Genomic DNA, 15563 nt, shown 5'->3' with positions numbered 1-15563 from the left:
TATGTACTGTTTCAATTTTAATAAATAGAAAGGTAATTTAATTTTATGCATGATATTTACTTAATTTTAATGTATAGAGAGCTTTAAAAATCGATCTAAAAAATAATTAAATTACGCAAATAATTAGGAAAACGCAGTAATTGAAGAATTGCAACAGAAAACCTCGTTCAGTAAATCTTTTATGATAATAGATTATGACGTAAACGCATTTAAAGCAATGTTGATCGGATAGCATTTAAAATGCAACGTCGACTAAATTTTTAAATAAAAACTTATACCGAAATTTTTATAATATATAAGTTTAAAAATATACATTATATATAATTATTTTACGAAACTTATTTTTTTAAATTTAATTAATATTATATTTGGAATTAATGCTTCGAAAATATTAATGGCAGTGATATTTTGCAACCGTTGATAATTGATCTTGATTCACGCCTTACCAGCCCGCTAATTACATGGCATGCTGTTTTTATGTTTACTTTACCCGTTCACACACCTGTTTACCATCGAAACTCTTGCTGGAAAGCTCCCTTCTGGGAAGATCACTCTAGTGTTTTATTGCGTGATTCTATTGCTCTAATCCTTTTCAAATTTAAAGCATACATTATACAGTACTGGAAAGTAAATATCTAACTCAGATAATACAAATTGAATTAATTATAACCGGTTTTATATTCATGGGAGTATTTATACAACCCTACATTACTACCTTGAAAGGTCAAGTGGAAAGAATTTTATTGTTTTTTTTTTCTCTGGCTTACTTTTGAAATAATAGCGCTAAATAGAAGAATCGTCTTGTAAGTAGATTTACCTAATATCTTAATTAACACAATTTTCAGAAGCACTCTATGCAATTCTGCTGAGATGTGCACAGACACATCTCAGCAGAATTTGAGCGTTTAAATTCTGTTCAACATTTGTAAACAAACAGGGATATTCGATTTTAAAATGTCAGTAGTTTCCAGATGTTTTTAATCTGAGGTAAGATATCTTAAAATGGCATATCCAAACCTTTGAATAACGTGTGGATTCTCTCCTCACAGAGAAAATCGTTCCACAGACGTATTCCGCTTCGTCTGAGGAGCGATTTTAAAAGCATTTGTGTGTTTTAATTTACCGATTTATTTAATGTTAAGGACGAGTTCAGACAGGTGTATTCATATTTTTTATTGATGCAGTTTCAGTATAATATTAAAAAAAAGTTAGCATTTTTCTAATTTTTTAGCCTTAGTATCATTAATCGTTAGTAATGAAGGAACTATGCTTCCTCCGAATTGTGTCATCGGGCCAGAACTTGAAAGTATTTACAAATATACAGGAATTATTTTCGATAATTTTGTGATATATGGAAAGAAAAGCAATGATGACACAATCTTACGTCATCAAAGACTTTCCTTGTCTCACACAGCATCAGCAGTTGTCACATACAAATGAATCCTTCTCTCCTGTAAACTTCAGTCGTAATAACGGAATAGTCTTATTACTGTTTACCCGAACTAAATATATATTTATTATTAACGTAATTATTTAAATATTAGGCTAAATGTCGGTCAACACAATGGTAAAGGTAACTGCAGATTGACAAAAGTTTCCCTGTCGTGCCATTTCCCGTCGATTACTAAATTTAAGCAACATTATATTATTATAAAAATATATCATTTTACTTTATATTTATTGGTGTGTACAAATAATACCCTACGACATTACGTTAATAAACTGTTTGTCTTATTACAAAGACATAGCTGCTATACTTTTTAATGTTATTGTATTTTCAAGCAAAACTAGCTAAAGTCACGCTCTAATATAACAGAAACTTGATTACTTATGCTCAAAGGTCATAAAATTTTGGTTTAAAATGTTAGATAATACAGTTGACGATAATAGTTATTTAATTCATTATCAATATCAAAAGTTTACGTGTACTTTCATTCTTGACAAATGCCACGTAATCGTAATTATATTGTTTTCTTGTGATATAACAGGAGAAAGGTGAAGATAACGCTATCGTATGATTGTGTTCGATTATTTACGTAAACGTTAAACCAATCAAATTCAGAATAAAAGTCCAATAGTAGTAATTCTAACCTCTAAGAAGAGGCAATCTTCGATAATCAACAAAGATTGGAAAAAGTACAAGGGAAAAATAGAGAAGAACAGAGGCGAAAGTAATTATCCAATCCAGTCCTCATCGTCATCTTTCTTCTACACGTCCAAGGTAAGTGATTGATAGAGTAGCTCTGTTTATTTAATTTCCGGTACCATTTTATCCAGGAGTATCATTATTCTCGACAAGTTGTCCTACAGTTCAATTAATGTTAAGTCGATTAAAATTTAAATTAAAAAATCGGACAAATTTATGATACAAAAATTAACTAAATCACTATCGCAGCATCAGGTTGAGTATTTCCACTGTACAATTTTTCCTTGAAAAAATTAAGCTACATTATCGGCACTACTCCATTGTTAAAGAGAAGTATGGTGTACGGGAATGTGGTGAAAGATGGGGCCATGGAGTAAGACGGGGACATCTGTTTATTCGTGGTTAATGCGCTTTCATTTAGCTGTAATTTGGGGAACTAAATGCCTACCTCAAAAAAGATCATGAAGCGAGAGAACGTCCAAATCGGTCTGTTTCTTTGGAAATAAAATATGTTTTTCATGTTTCACCAATACTTCATCTAATTTTATGCCTGCTACAAAGTTTCTACAATGTAAGTATCATTGTGAACTTTTACATTACCTTTTACATGAAGATATTATGGTATTCGAAGTAACCTTCAAGGCTGTAATTGTTTAGTTTTGAAATGAGGTTTAGCTGTGTTTGCAGTCAGTATGAAAAATGTACGTTGGGTGCAATATAGGGTACCCGTCTAACCCCAGGTTGACCATAAATATGGCCCCAAAAATCCAGAAGTAATTTTGGAGGCAGACTTTATTGCTGCAGAGACGACAAACAGACCCCTTCAGCAAGGGTAGGCCTAACAAGAAACAAAAGACAAATAACACCGAATGCCTCTATTATAGAAGGTTATACTCTGTATCTACAGAGAGTTGTGCTAAATGTAGCCGTTGTGATAAACGGGCACACTGTTTTTGTGCCAATATTGAAGAAAACGACGGTTCAACCATTTTAATTTGTCCTTCTTTTATATAAAAATAATATCCTCATCTCACCCCATGGGTGGGGCAAGATAGTATATCTATATATATAATCGAGACGAGTTGATAATGATAATGATAATAATAATAAAATTCTTCTATAGCATGCAGAGTTCAAATGTTTTTTATATTACTAATTATTATAAAATAGCAAAAAGATTACTTTTAGAAATGAGTTTTATTTTTTTAAAAATTGTAAATGAATTTCCAAATTCACAAACTGGCTGCATAATTTCAGAAATTTTCAATAAAAAACACATAAAGTATTAAGGTTTTACATTGTAAAGCTGAATATCTCTATTGTGTAGTGTGTAGCACACTAACATGTCTACATCCATTAAAACCCTCGACTTGTTTGCTTTTCTAGACGTTTCAAAACGTCCTTAACCCAAAAGTGGGAAAATCTGGATATCTGTTTTTGCCGAATTGCCATACTTTCTGCTACAGCCGAAAATCTAAAAATTGTATACCTGTAAACTCTTATTGTTCTACGTCTGTCTGTCCTTCTTTAATTTCGAGAACTGAGATATATAGATTAAACTCGAGACAATATATAGAAACCATAGAAACATGAGGTTCCGGTAAATGATACAGAAACTACGAATGCAAATCGTAAGTCATGTTATTTTTATTCAAATATTTTCTCCCGAAAAGTGATAGATAGACGACCGACACGACTCTACAGTTAAAGAAAAAGTATGATAAACAGGGGCAAGCCACTACTAATTTGAGTTGAAAAGCATATACTTTAAATTCAAAAATTATTAAAAATATGACTAAAAATTTCAGTTCGGAATTTTGACGATATCACAATAAATAATTGACGATTACTTTTATTATTTCTAAGCGAATTAGCTTGTTTTCATTTCTTCTTATACCTTATTTTAATTTTAATAATAATGATTAATATAATAAAACTGAAATACGCAACTCTTTGCTTGACTCTCGTCATTTTCAAACGAATGAAAAACCAGAAGACACCAGTGGAAGGTGGGGGCGTCAGAATTCCACTACGAGTTGAAAAGAATGCAACTCCACACGTGACAAACATCACTTTTGGAGTTTCATTCGTCGTAACTCACAGTTCATAACCCATTTATAATTACTTCCAAATATTTAACTAGTTGGATTCAATATTTCAACAACTAAGTAACGATAAAAGTCAGTAAGAATGCTTCATTATAAAAAAAATAACAAGCACACGAATATTCCCAATACAATTTTATTCGATACGAACTATTCACAAAATACATTCAAAATAAAAATTTAAAAAATCCAAAATAGTCACTAATCATTACGAATCGTTAACTCGATATCATTAGCCAAAAATCAGAAAAAGGCTGGCCATTCTACGACTTCCCTCTGTGTTTTCACTCACGAACCTACGCAAGAATATAAAAAACGGGAGAGTTGCGTTCTTCAAAACCTTTAAAAACGTTATAATTAAACACTCTATCGTCAGTTATTCCATCTTGATTTATCATAAATCATAATTTACTTAATTGCCGAAGTTTACTTATAATAAAAATTTTTCCGATAAATCGAAAAAGAAAGCGGAAGTTTATTTGTTTTTTTTTCTTCCAACAAAACGGCGCCAACAATGGAAACATCCAACATTGCATTATAACAATTGCTTACTTTCGACAAATACGTGACACGCGTTACTTCATAATATCAATCGATTTGACAAGATTTCAATACTCTCTCTTGTTATGTGTGCACGAAACATCAGTGAAAAAAAAAAACACATTTTTAACCCAGTAGTATTTGACACAATTAGAAAAAAACAATGTGAAAAAATTAAAAATATAATCGTAGTGTTAGAAGCGATGCCGATAATTTCACTATTCTAAAATAAAAATTGCCGACCTTATTTATCTTTTGACCTCTCGATCTTTAACCACCAAAATTTAATAACATCAATTCTCCTAATAGTCAAACATCCCTGGAAAATATAAAAATCGTTCGAAAAAAGCATAAGAGTTATTAAACTTCAAACAGGGTAAACGAATTCGTGTCTCTCCACACAAACATACTAACATTCAAACATAGAGAGATTACCCAAATTTTTTTTTTTTTTGAATTTCTCGTCGTTTCAATGTGTTCAAGTACAAAAATGTAAAAAATATTAGATGGTCATTTTTCAACCGATCGCCATACTTTCCCTCTGTTCTATATAACAGCCGGGAAAAGACAAAAACATTTATTTTAAAATACAGTAATTAAACACATTCTATCGTTTAGTTAAAATATTTGAAAAAAAATAAAGTAATATTTTTTAATAAAATGTTTAAACATTTGTTAATGAATTCATAATAAATTTAAAACACAATTCGTCAAAAAATAATAATAAAATTGATCGGTGTCATTCGTTTAAGAATGTGCTTGGAAAGCATTTTTTATTATTGTTGAACTACGCCGTATCTAACGTAAAAACCGATCGAAGTTTATCTTGAAAAAAACGAAATTTTTTCTACAAGGTAAACTTCAATTGGATTTAAAATAGGAAAAACTACCTTGTAAATAATGCTTAAATACTAAAAATTTGAAATAGAGATTTAAATATAAGCACACTTACGATTTGATATTTGTTATTAATTAAATACTTAATATATTTAATAACATAACGGCTTCTCTATAACATGTTAGTCAACTACCATTTCACTGAACTAATACTCCATATAAATAAATGGTGGCGTTTTATTCGAAATTATCATCTCATTTATATAAACTGTAGGTGAAGATCAATTGCACTCTAACATTTTCTTCTGTGTACAAAATAAATAAATAAAATATAAAAAATAGATCTGTTTCCTTGATTATTAGAAGAGTTATTTCGTTTTTCAAGGAGACATGTTTAAATTCGAATGCTGAATGTGTACTTTTAGCTTCAAGGTAAGCATTAAAACAATCAGATATAAATATAATATAATATAAATAGTCATTTTTCTGTTATAATAAATTTATAAAGTTTAGTATTATCAAGCTGTGTTTCCTTTCTAGAATTATTTATATCAAATTTGTTAATTCATGCCCATGCTGTATAAAATAATTATTAAATTATATAAAAGGTAATCAGTATTTTCTTCATTGAAATAAATTCAGAATGTCAGTTTATAATAATATTTTTCCACGTTATAAATAATCTCTTATATAAAGTGTATATGAAAATAACCGGTTAACACGTAACTATGACCTTAAAAAAATATAAAAGATATCCAATAGAATGAGCATTTCGCTATAACTAGATATTCTAGTTACTAATTCTTCTGTAAACTTGCTTTTATAAAGGAAAGCGTAAGTAGAAGTATTTGACTTGTGTTAATATTAATTATGAATTACAATAATATGTAGGAATATTTAACATATATTATTTAATATTTGACGAAGAGTATTAAACAGAAAACGGTGTAGTTATAATAAAATATGTTCTTTATAACTTTAAGAGATTCTTATTCCGAAAAATATGTATGATCATGAAGTAAAAATTTAACATATTGTATTTTTAAATTTATAGCCCAAAATGAGTGGAATGAAGATAAAGGAATCAATATTTGAAGAAGAAAAAGAAGAGTTTCCTTGGGACGAAAGTGCCTTGAAATCTTTCAAAAATCTTATCAGTAAGTAGATCGTTTTAATTGTTAGATGATAACAGAAAAAATCGATCGCGTGTTAAAATTAGTAGGCCTATATCAACTGTTTGTGGTTGAATGTTGAGAAAAAATGCCTTAGGCCATCCATATTTTTATATCTAAACTATTCTATTCCTATTGGAGGATCGGTAACGTTACTGCGGATTTCAAATAGTCATTTATCTATATATATAACCCATTCATTTCGTGTCCGTCCCGTAACCGTTACTAGAGGCGCACCTATCGTGTGTCATATTTCAAACACCAAATTAAATTAACAATTTTAATTATTATTTAAATTAACAATATAAATTATTNTGTATTTATTTCGTTTGTAAAACATAAAGATATCATTATTAACTATACAATAGCCACGATTATTATTTTAAAAACTTTACGTTAGGCTTAACATCGACGAAAATTCAACGCGAAGCGACACGCAACGGAGAAAAATTTCAACACGGGATAGATTAATATATTTTTCTCACATAATCGGTTATCCGAAAAATAAGTTATCCGAACAACCCGTCCCCAATTGATTCGGATAAACGACGATCTACTGTATTTTGAAAATAATACGATCTGTTTCACAGCCTAATTATGAAAACATAATGAACTAATATCTATGTTCTTGATTCCTATTAGGCGACCAACGCATTACGTGTCTCATGGATGACATTTTCCTGCTCGGATTTCTACGTGCTACAGAATATGATTTGCCAAGTTCTCTCCAGTTGCTTAAGANTTAAAAGAACGAGAGAATATTGTACGCTCCTTTTTTTTCACTTATTTCCTATTCACTGATTTTACCAAATGTTTGCAATCGCAACATGTAGTAGGACATTCTTCTTGATTATGTTAGTCGATGATAGAGAGAAAAGAATTAATATTCAATTTTAATCTTACGTAAAAATTATTTATGTTCTGTTAGAAATTACTGTTAGTATCCTGGTCTTCTTAAAATTTGTCTTTTTAATATGACTTATTGCACTGGTGTAATTTTCGATTAGTAAATAGAAAAGATCGCAGTCAAAAGTCAAAAGAAAATATCCTTTAATTTTGCCTGTACTCTCTGTGTTTTGGACCTGTAAGCCCTTCTTCTGTAGGTTTAAAATATTCTATAACAATTCTTAAAAAGTTTTTTTTTTTAAAAAACAACAACAGTATTGTATCCGACAATGATATTTAAAATAAAATTACTTACTGTTTTTTTTATTGTCTACTATTAATATAACACGAATACAGACGAATACAGACGAATACAGACGAATACAGACGAATCAGTAAAATCTCGTAATATAAGGTTTTCTAAAATATTCCTGTATAAAATGATAAAATCTATTAAATAATTGAAGATTTAAAAAAGTGTCATTACTCACTGACATACATTGGCTATTTTTTCTATTATATTCTTACTTTCTTATTCTATAATATTTTCTATTGTTATTACTTTTCTACACGTTACGTTCTCTAAAAGAATATTATTGCATGATTGGTGAATTTTTCTTTCTATAGTAGCAATGTATTGTACAGTACAACCACTATGTTTGTGACATTTTTGTTTTTGAAAAATATGTGAAAACGTAGCATTGATTTAAGGAATATTTCGAAAATAATTCGATATATTTCACAGCCTGATTATGAAAACATAATGAACTAATATCTATGTTTTTGATTCCTATTAGAAGACCAACGCATTACATGTCTCATGGATGACATTTTCCTTCTCGGATTTCTACGTGCTACAGAATATGATTTGCCAAGTTCTCTCCAGTTGCTTAAGAATTACTATAACACACGAGTAAATTATCCCCAATACATTAAAAATCTTCTTCCGTCCAAAATGGAGGATGTTGTGAACCTGAATATTTTGCAATTTTTGCCAAAACCCGATCAAAATGGAAGTTATATTTACTTTTTTCGGTTTGGTAAGTAGGAATTTTACTTTCTTGTATTTTATTTTTTTCATTTCTTCGATTGCATGTGAAGTTATAATTAAGAAAACGCTGTTATAGTTTCTTACTTTAAATTTTGATTACATAAATTATTAAGATAAGCTTCGTTATTAGGCCTGAGAACTTAACAGATGTTTAGCTCCCAAGTGTAAAAGTTGACAGTTATTCAACGAAAGTATACCTACGATGTGATATTATGATATAATGATGTAAACACACGGAAAGTCTGGATTCGGATATTATATTATTGATAATATTACTATAGAATTACTTTTAAAACTAATTTCTTTCACAGCCAACTGGGATACGACTGTTGCAAATGCAATTGATGTAATACGTGTTATACTGCTTAAAAGGGACCTTCAATTAAATTTACATCGAACTCAAGAAAAGAAAATCACTTGTATCGTAGATGGCGACGGATTATCTCTGTCACATTTCTGTAATTTCACGCCAACAATCATCAGTGCTTTCGCCACACTTGCTCTTGTAAGTAGCGTTATGTGTTGTCAGACTTAGTCTATATACGTTAAGTTTAATGATTTTATTATACGAAATGTCGTGAATTTACGGTGGACTTTATTAATAGGTGTGTGAAACTGCAAAAAAATAAAATCGAACAACGAGTTGCTTAGCTTTCCCATCAACATTTGGTGGCGCCATCTGTTATGATATTTTATTAAAATTTTTGTTAACTATTATAAAATAGCAAAAAGCTTAATTATAAGGGTGGGGTTGGGCTTCATAAAAAATTTTTAATGCTAATAAATGTTTAAGGAAGAGTTTACAAGCATTTATTTTATTGTGACAACCTCACAATGTCGGGCTGCAATTTTCACTTATGTTTTTAATTTATTTAAGTTAAAATAAATGTTTTCCACTTCAAATTAGTAGTGTTTTGCTCCTGCATACCATGCATTTCCTAATAATGGAGTTGTGCCAGTTCTCTAGCCTTCCATTTGTAAATTTTTGAATTGAAATAATCGTATACTGGTAATAGGACGTTTAATGCCTTTAAATTTTCTAAAGTTTACAGGCAGGAGTTTCTAAAAAGCTTCGAGGGCTATTGAAATTCGGTCACGACTTTTATCTATCTAACTCCGTTCTAGATATTAAGAACGGACAGACAAAAAGGCAGAGACAGTGGGGATTTATAGGTCTATATTTATTTATTTATTTATTTATTTTGGTAATTGCAGCCCAATTACATGATTAAATAATATAAATTGTAATACACAAATTTCGCATTGTATAATATAATTGTATTAGTAATATAAGGAAGAGTAATGATTCAGAGGAACGTTTACTTATAAAAATATACTTTTATATAAACTTTAAATTCCAATAACATTTATTATTGTCTGTTAATTTACATAAACCTTCCTAAGCAATTTATCAGATATTTTTAGATAATTATTACTGCCCTTTATCCTTATTTACATCCTTATACACATTTACATCTTCTATACCAGAGCTGTTATATATAACAGAAGGTAAGTATGGCCAGAAAATGTTTGTGTTTTTTTTCTATATGTGTAATATGTATATTATACATACAGCAAATTGTGTAAATAGCGATATTGGCAGACATACTTAAATAGATTACATACCCTTGATTTAGAGTATTATTTTGGTGGGGTTTATTAATTATGCAGGTAAGTGATGCTGATTTAAAATTAATACATTCGTATTAATGACTTAAATATTATACTGTATTAGTTATTATAATGCGTATCTGAATTTCTGTTATGCTATTGTTTATATAGCTTTGCATATCTGAAGAGATAATTAAAAGTACTTAAATAATAAAGAAATTGTATTGAGAACAATAACTAATGATAACATACTAAATATTTTAACAATGTTTTCAATATTTTTTCAAACAGGGAAGTTCTTATCCTTTACAATTCAGAGCAATACATTACGTGAACGTGAATGTCATATTGAAAGCTTTATTAAGCGTTTTCATTCCACTTCTACCAGACAAAATCAAGAAGACGGTGAGCATTTTCAATTCTGTTATTAATTTATGAAAGTATAATTAAGGCTGTCTTTTATTTTACTTTGATTTAAATGCTCATAAAAGCTGAGTAATTTCATTTTTGCCTGTAAGCATAATTTCCAATTTCTTATACGCAATGAAAATTTCAGATCCATATTCATTCTGATATGAAAACTTTGGCCGATTTCATCAGTCCAGATCGTCTCCCTTCACTAGTTGGTGGAAATTTGCCATTTTTCGACCCAGCTGAAGCTAACAAAATGCTTAAAGCTAATGAAGAATTCTTCCGAAGGAACGAAGAATACGTGAAATTATACGAGAAATCAATTAAAAATAGTAATGGAGACAAGTCTTTATACAACGATGAAAAGTCGAAAGAATTTATTGAAAAGGCAGAAGAAATATTTGATTGCCATTCTAAAGATCCCGAAGCTTTCATAGCTTGTATGAAAGAGAATTCCAAATTTGATATTGATGCTTTTTAAGGAAGAACATTTCTTCTAAAATTGGTTATAACTTGAACTAACAAAATTAGATAATTCTTAATTATATCATTACTTAAAACTATGTTTGGAAATAAAATTGATATACTTGTTTATTAATTAAAGAAATTTAACGAAAAACAATACTGAATTTATCATTCGTAATGAAGTAGAAACACAGGCAGTGCTTGTTTTCTCACACTTTTGATTATCTTTAATTGGTTAATAGCTAAACGGTCTACGGTTGAAAGATTACAGTTTACCATTTCGGGAGACCCGGAAACGAGTCTGAACGGGTCAAAATCTAAAAAAAAATTTTGGTTAATGTTCGTCATGTAATATTTAGTGATTACATTTAAAGTTTAATTTCTGTAATTTTTCATCTGTAACTTAAAATGTATTAGTTGTGAAGTGTGTACATGAAACTTCGAGAAATAACAAAACAGTTAGCGGAATCAATTCTAAAATAGTGATAATAATTTGCGTTGAATTGATTTCGAAACATAGGGTTGAACCGCTCTTCACAGAGAAATTCGAACGGACACGATTTCATGTGAACTGTAGGCCTATTATTATAGTGTTTATATTAATTGAAACCTAAAGGTTTTGGACGTGTTAAGTTTCCAAATAACACAGTTACATTTTGAACTGTAGCACCACGAAGGATGTGTAGGAGATAAACGATAAATAGACTTCATAATCAAAAGTGGCAAGCAATATGATGATGGAATCCGAAAGAAATGAAAACTTAAAAGTTTTCATCAACAGTAGGACACAATACACTAATAGTTAAATTACTTTCTTCCTCAGTATCATCAAACAAAACAGTTATATCTTCTGTGAATTACAGGAAGGAAAATAATTTCCAACTGATGTTCATAGATTGCGTGATTATGGTACAACATAATGGAAGACACATTAATAAATATTCATTTTAAACAGGTAAGTGCGATATATCTGGATAAGAATAATGATATTTTAATAGACCATTAATTACTTTTATAGTTGCTTATTAAATCATAGGATATAAAAATTATTACACGATAGACTGTTATAATGATAAAAGGCATTGATTTTAAATAAAAAATATTGTTAAATAGAACACGTGTGAATTGTTAAACTATTTTATCGTGATAAATAATGAAGATCTTGCACAGGATCAATATTACAAGTTAACTTTTGTATAGTTTAAGACAAATCTACATAAAGTGAAGAACATCCGATTATAAAATTTAAAGTTCTGATAAGTAATAAAATCTTTAGAATATGCAAAAAAATATAATCGTAAAAATGTTAGCAGCAAAACCAACCGATGTTGTACTTTTGGCGCTGAAAGCAACAAACCTTTTCTTCGTACAAGAAACATATGATGGTTGCATTTCAACAGCTAAATAACTCTATGGACATTGTTAAATAGGTGATCTTTAATTATACTCATTTTCTGAAAATGTATGAAAAATTATTAAGTAATTTTTTCATTTGGCATAAAAGTTTATCATCTAATTAGTGTTTAATACAAGAGATTTTCCAAGAGCTTGAGAGGCTTTTAATATTATACTTTTTTACAAGATACCAGTCGACCCCCCCTATAACACTGTTAATTATTCCATTTTATATGAATTCCATGTTATACGAGTCACTTAGATTTTACAAATACGTGTGCCGGGCTGTAAACGGCTCACGTATTTGTAAAATCTATGTGACTCGTACAACATGGAATTCATATAAAATGGAATAATTAACAGTGTTATAGGGGGTCGACTGTATCGTGGCTGATGTGTCACGAACCAAACATGGCACTCCAATGTTTATTCGAGACAGATGACGATAGGGCAATTATAGTCTGTCTATGGAAAGAATCAACTTGGGTATAAACCAATGGGCATCAACCATTAATCGGTTAGTTGTAGCAAGTTACTTCCTCATTTGTTAAACACGTCACTTGCTATTAGAATACGAGCAAGTTTGCTATAGCAGCAGTTAAACTCTTTACAGTTAATGAATGCTATAAAATATTATAATTAACAGAAGAGTCGTTCNAATATCTCTGTGGACATTGTTAAATAGGAGTTTTTTAATTATACTCACTTTTTGTAAATGTATGAAAAAATTATTAAATATTTGTTTTTATTTGGCATAAAAGTCTATCATCGAATTAGTATTTAATACAAGTGACTTTTCAGGAGCTCGAGGAGCTTCTAATATTATACTTATTTACAAGATATCGTGGGTGATGTGCCACGAACCAAACATGGCCCTCCAATGTTTATTTCGAGACAGATGACGGGGCAATTATAGTCTGTCTATGGAAAGAATCAACTTGGGTATTAACCAAAGGGCATCAATCATTGATCACTTTGTTGCGGCAAGTTTCTTCATCATATGTTAAACACGTCAACACCATTAATCTTTACGTCCTGGTATTAGAATACGAGCAAGTTTGTTATAGTAGCAGTTAAACTCTTTACAGTTAATGAATGCTATAAAATATTATAATTAACAGAAGAGTCGTTCTGCCGTTTAGTGAGTAAAAAATAAAATAAAATTTACATATTGCCTGACATATTAAGTGAAAAGAGCTGACATCATTAAGGAACTTGCTGAATGGTTTAATCGGAGTGACAAAACTACGTTTCTTTCAATTTCACACCTTTTATAAGCAGACTATGGTGTATGTTAACGTATTCTAGTGTACAGTACACTAGAACTCCAATCTGAAAACTACTTTAAACTGCATTTTCCTCTTTCCGTAAATAACTACCCTACTATAATAAACACAAATATTGTCTACAATTGAAGAGAAATCCAAAATACACAATTTATTTTCTATCATTAATAAAATGTTTTATTTTTATATAAACTCGAAATGACAAAGACACGATGTTATAAAATTTGAAAACACGTTAATATTTGCAACCTTATTTTATTTGTTTTCAAGAGCCTCTTAGTTAATTGTCGAAATCTTGAACTTCTATGACTTAAATTTATATTAAGCAATGTTTAAAATACACAATCTTACCGCAATCTTTTTACATCTGTTTTGTAATTTTTGACAATTTTTTTTAAAGAAAAATTTAAAAAAACCTTCAAAATTTTGAAACGTTTGAACTGTTCTTAAAAACTTATCTTTTGTTTTTTCTCCCCACTCCGTTTAAATCATGCCAAAGACTTTAATAAAATATTTTATTTTAATTCATGTGTAAATTATTAATTCCTACTTATGTTTTTTGTTTTATCTTATTTGTAATTATTTTCTTTTTTTCGCATCGGCATAAAAAATGCTATCGAATTTACCCTGAACAGGGAAGTGTTATATGTTTGGTGTTGTGTGATTCTTACTGATGAACCATAAAATTGTAAACTAATCAATTTTTAATACCTGCCACATATTTATTATTCTTTCTATAATATATGTAAAGCATTGTAATAGTTTATACGCATTTCTAATATGCCCATTATCGTCTCCTGCTAAACACTGTTCCAACTCATTGTCTATCTGAGGAAAGAATTTTCACTTAATTTTCTCAAATTTAATAAATAATTAAATTACGCAAATGATTAGGAAAACCTAGTAATTGAAGAATTGCAACAGAAAACCTTGTCACAATAAAACAACGTCTTTTATTAAATATTGCAGTTAATATAAAAGGTATTTTAGATGAAAGAGAAAACTCAAAAGAAATTTTAATCTCTGTATTAGAGAAGAAGACTTTGAAAAGNTAAAGATAACTGTAGATTGACAAAAGTTTCCCTGTCGCCATCTCTTGTCGATTACTAAATTTAAGCAACATTATATTATTAAAAAATATATCATTTTACTTTATATTTATTCGTGTGTACAAATAATAGCCTACGACATTACGTTAATAAACTGTTTTTCTTATTACAAAGGCATAGCTGCTATACTTTTTATTCTTATTCTATTTTCAAGTGGAACTAGCTAAAGTCACTCTCTAATATGACAGAAACTGTTGAATACTTATGCTCAAAGGTCATACAATTTTAGTTTAAAATGTCAGATAATACAGTTGACGATAATATTTATTTAATTCATTATCAATATCAAAAGTTTACGTGTACTTTCATTCTTGACAAATGCCACGTAATCGTAATTATATTGTTTTCTTGTGATATAACAGGAGAAAGGTGAAGATAACGCTATCGTATGATTGTGTTCGATTATTTACGTAAACGTTGAACCAATCAAATTCAGAATAAATGTCCAATAGTAGTAAATCTAACCTCTAAGAAGAGGCAATCTTCGATAATTAACAAAGATTCGAAAAAGTACAAGAGAAAAATAGAGAAGAACAGAGGCGAAAGTAAC

At 29.4% G+C, this 15563-nt stretch overlaps 1 protein-coding gene and 1 long non-coding RNA gene across 3 annotated transcripts in view; both read left to right on the top strand.

Annotated features, from left to right (window-relative positions):
• LOC111639397 (alpha-tocopherol transfer protein-like) overlaps positions 1 to 15563 on the top strand; it is a 247341-nt gene that overhangs the window by 135799 nt on the left and 95979 nt on the right. The gene's annotated exons all lie outside the window — the stretch shown is intronic.
• LOC111639403 lies at positions 1105 to 7558 on the top strand. The gene is made up of 3 exons (XR_002759058.1): positions 1105 to 2221; positions 6683 to 6785; positions 7443 to 7558. It is a non-coding gene; the product is annotated as an uncharacterized LOC111639403 (long non-coding RNA).

This window comes from Centruroides sculpturatus, unplaced genomic scaffold, assembly GCF_000671375.1.
Source record: "Centruroides sculpturatus isolate CEXI.00-Female unplaced genomic scaffold, Cexi_2.0 scaffold1142, whole genome shotgun sequence".
Classification (NCBI taxonomy): domain Eukaryota; kingdom Metazoa; phylum Arthropoda; class Arachnida; order Scorpiones; family Buthidae; genus Centruroides; species Centruroides sculpturatus.
Note: the sequence above shows the minus strand (reverse complement) of the source record. Positions and strands in the feature narration are given on the sequence as shown.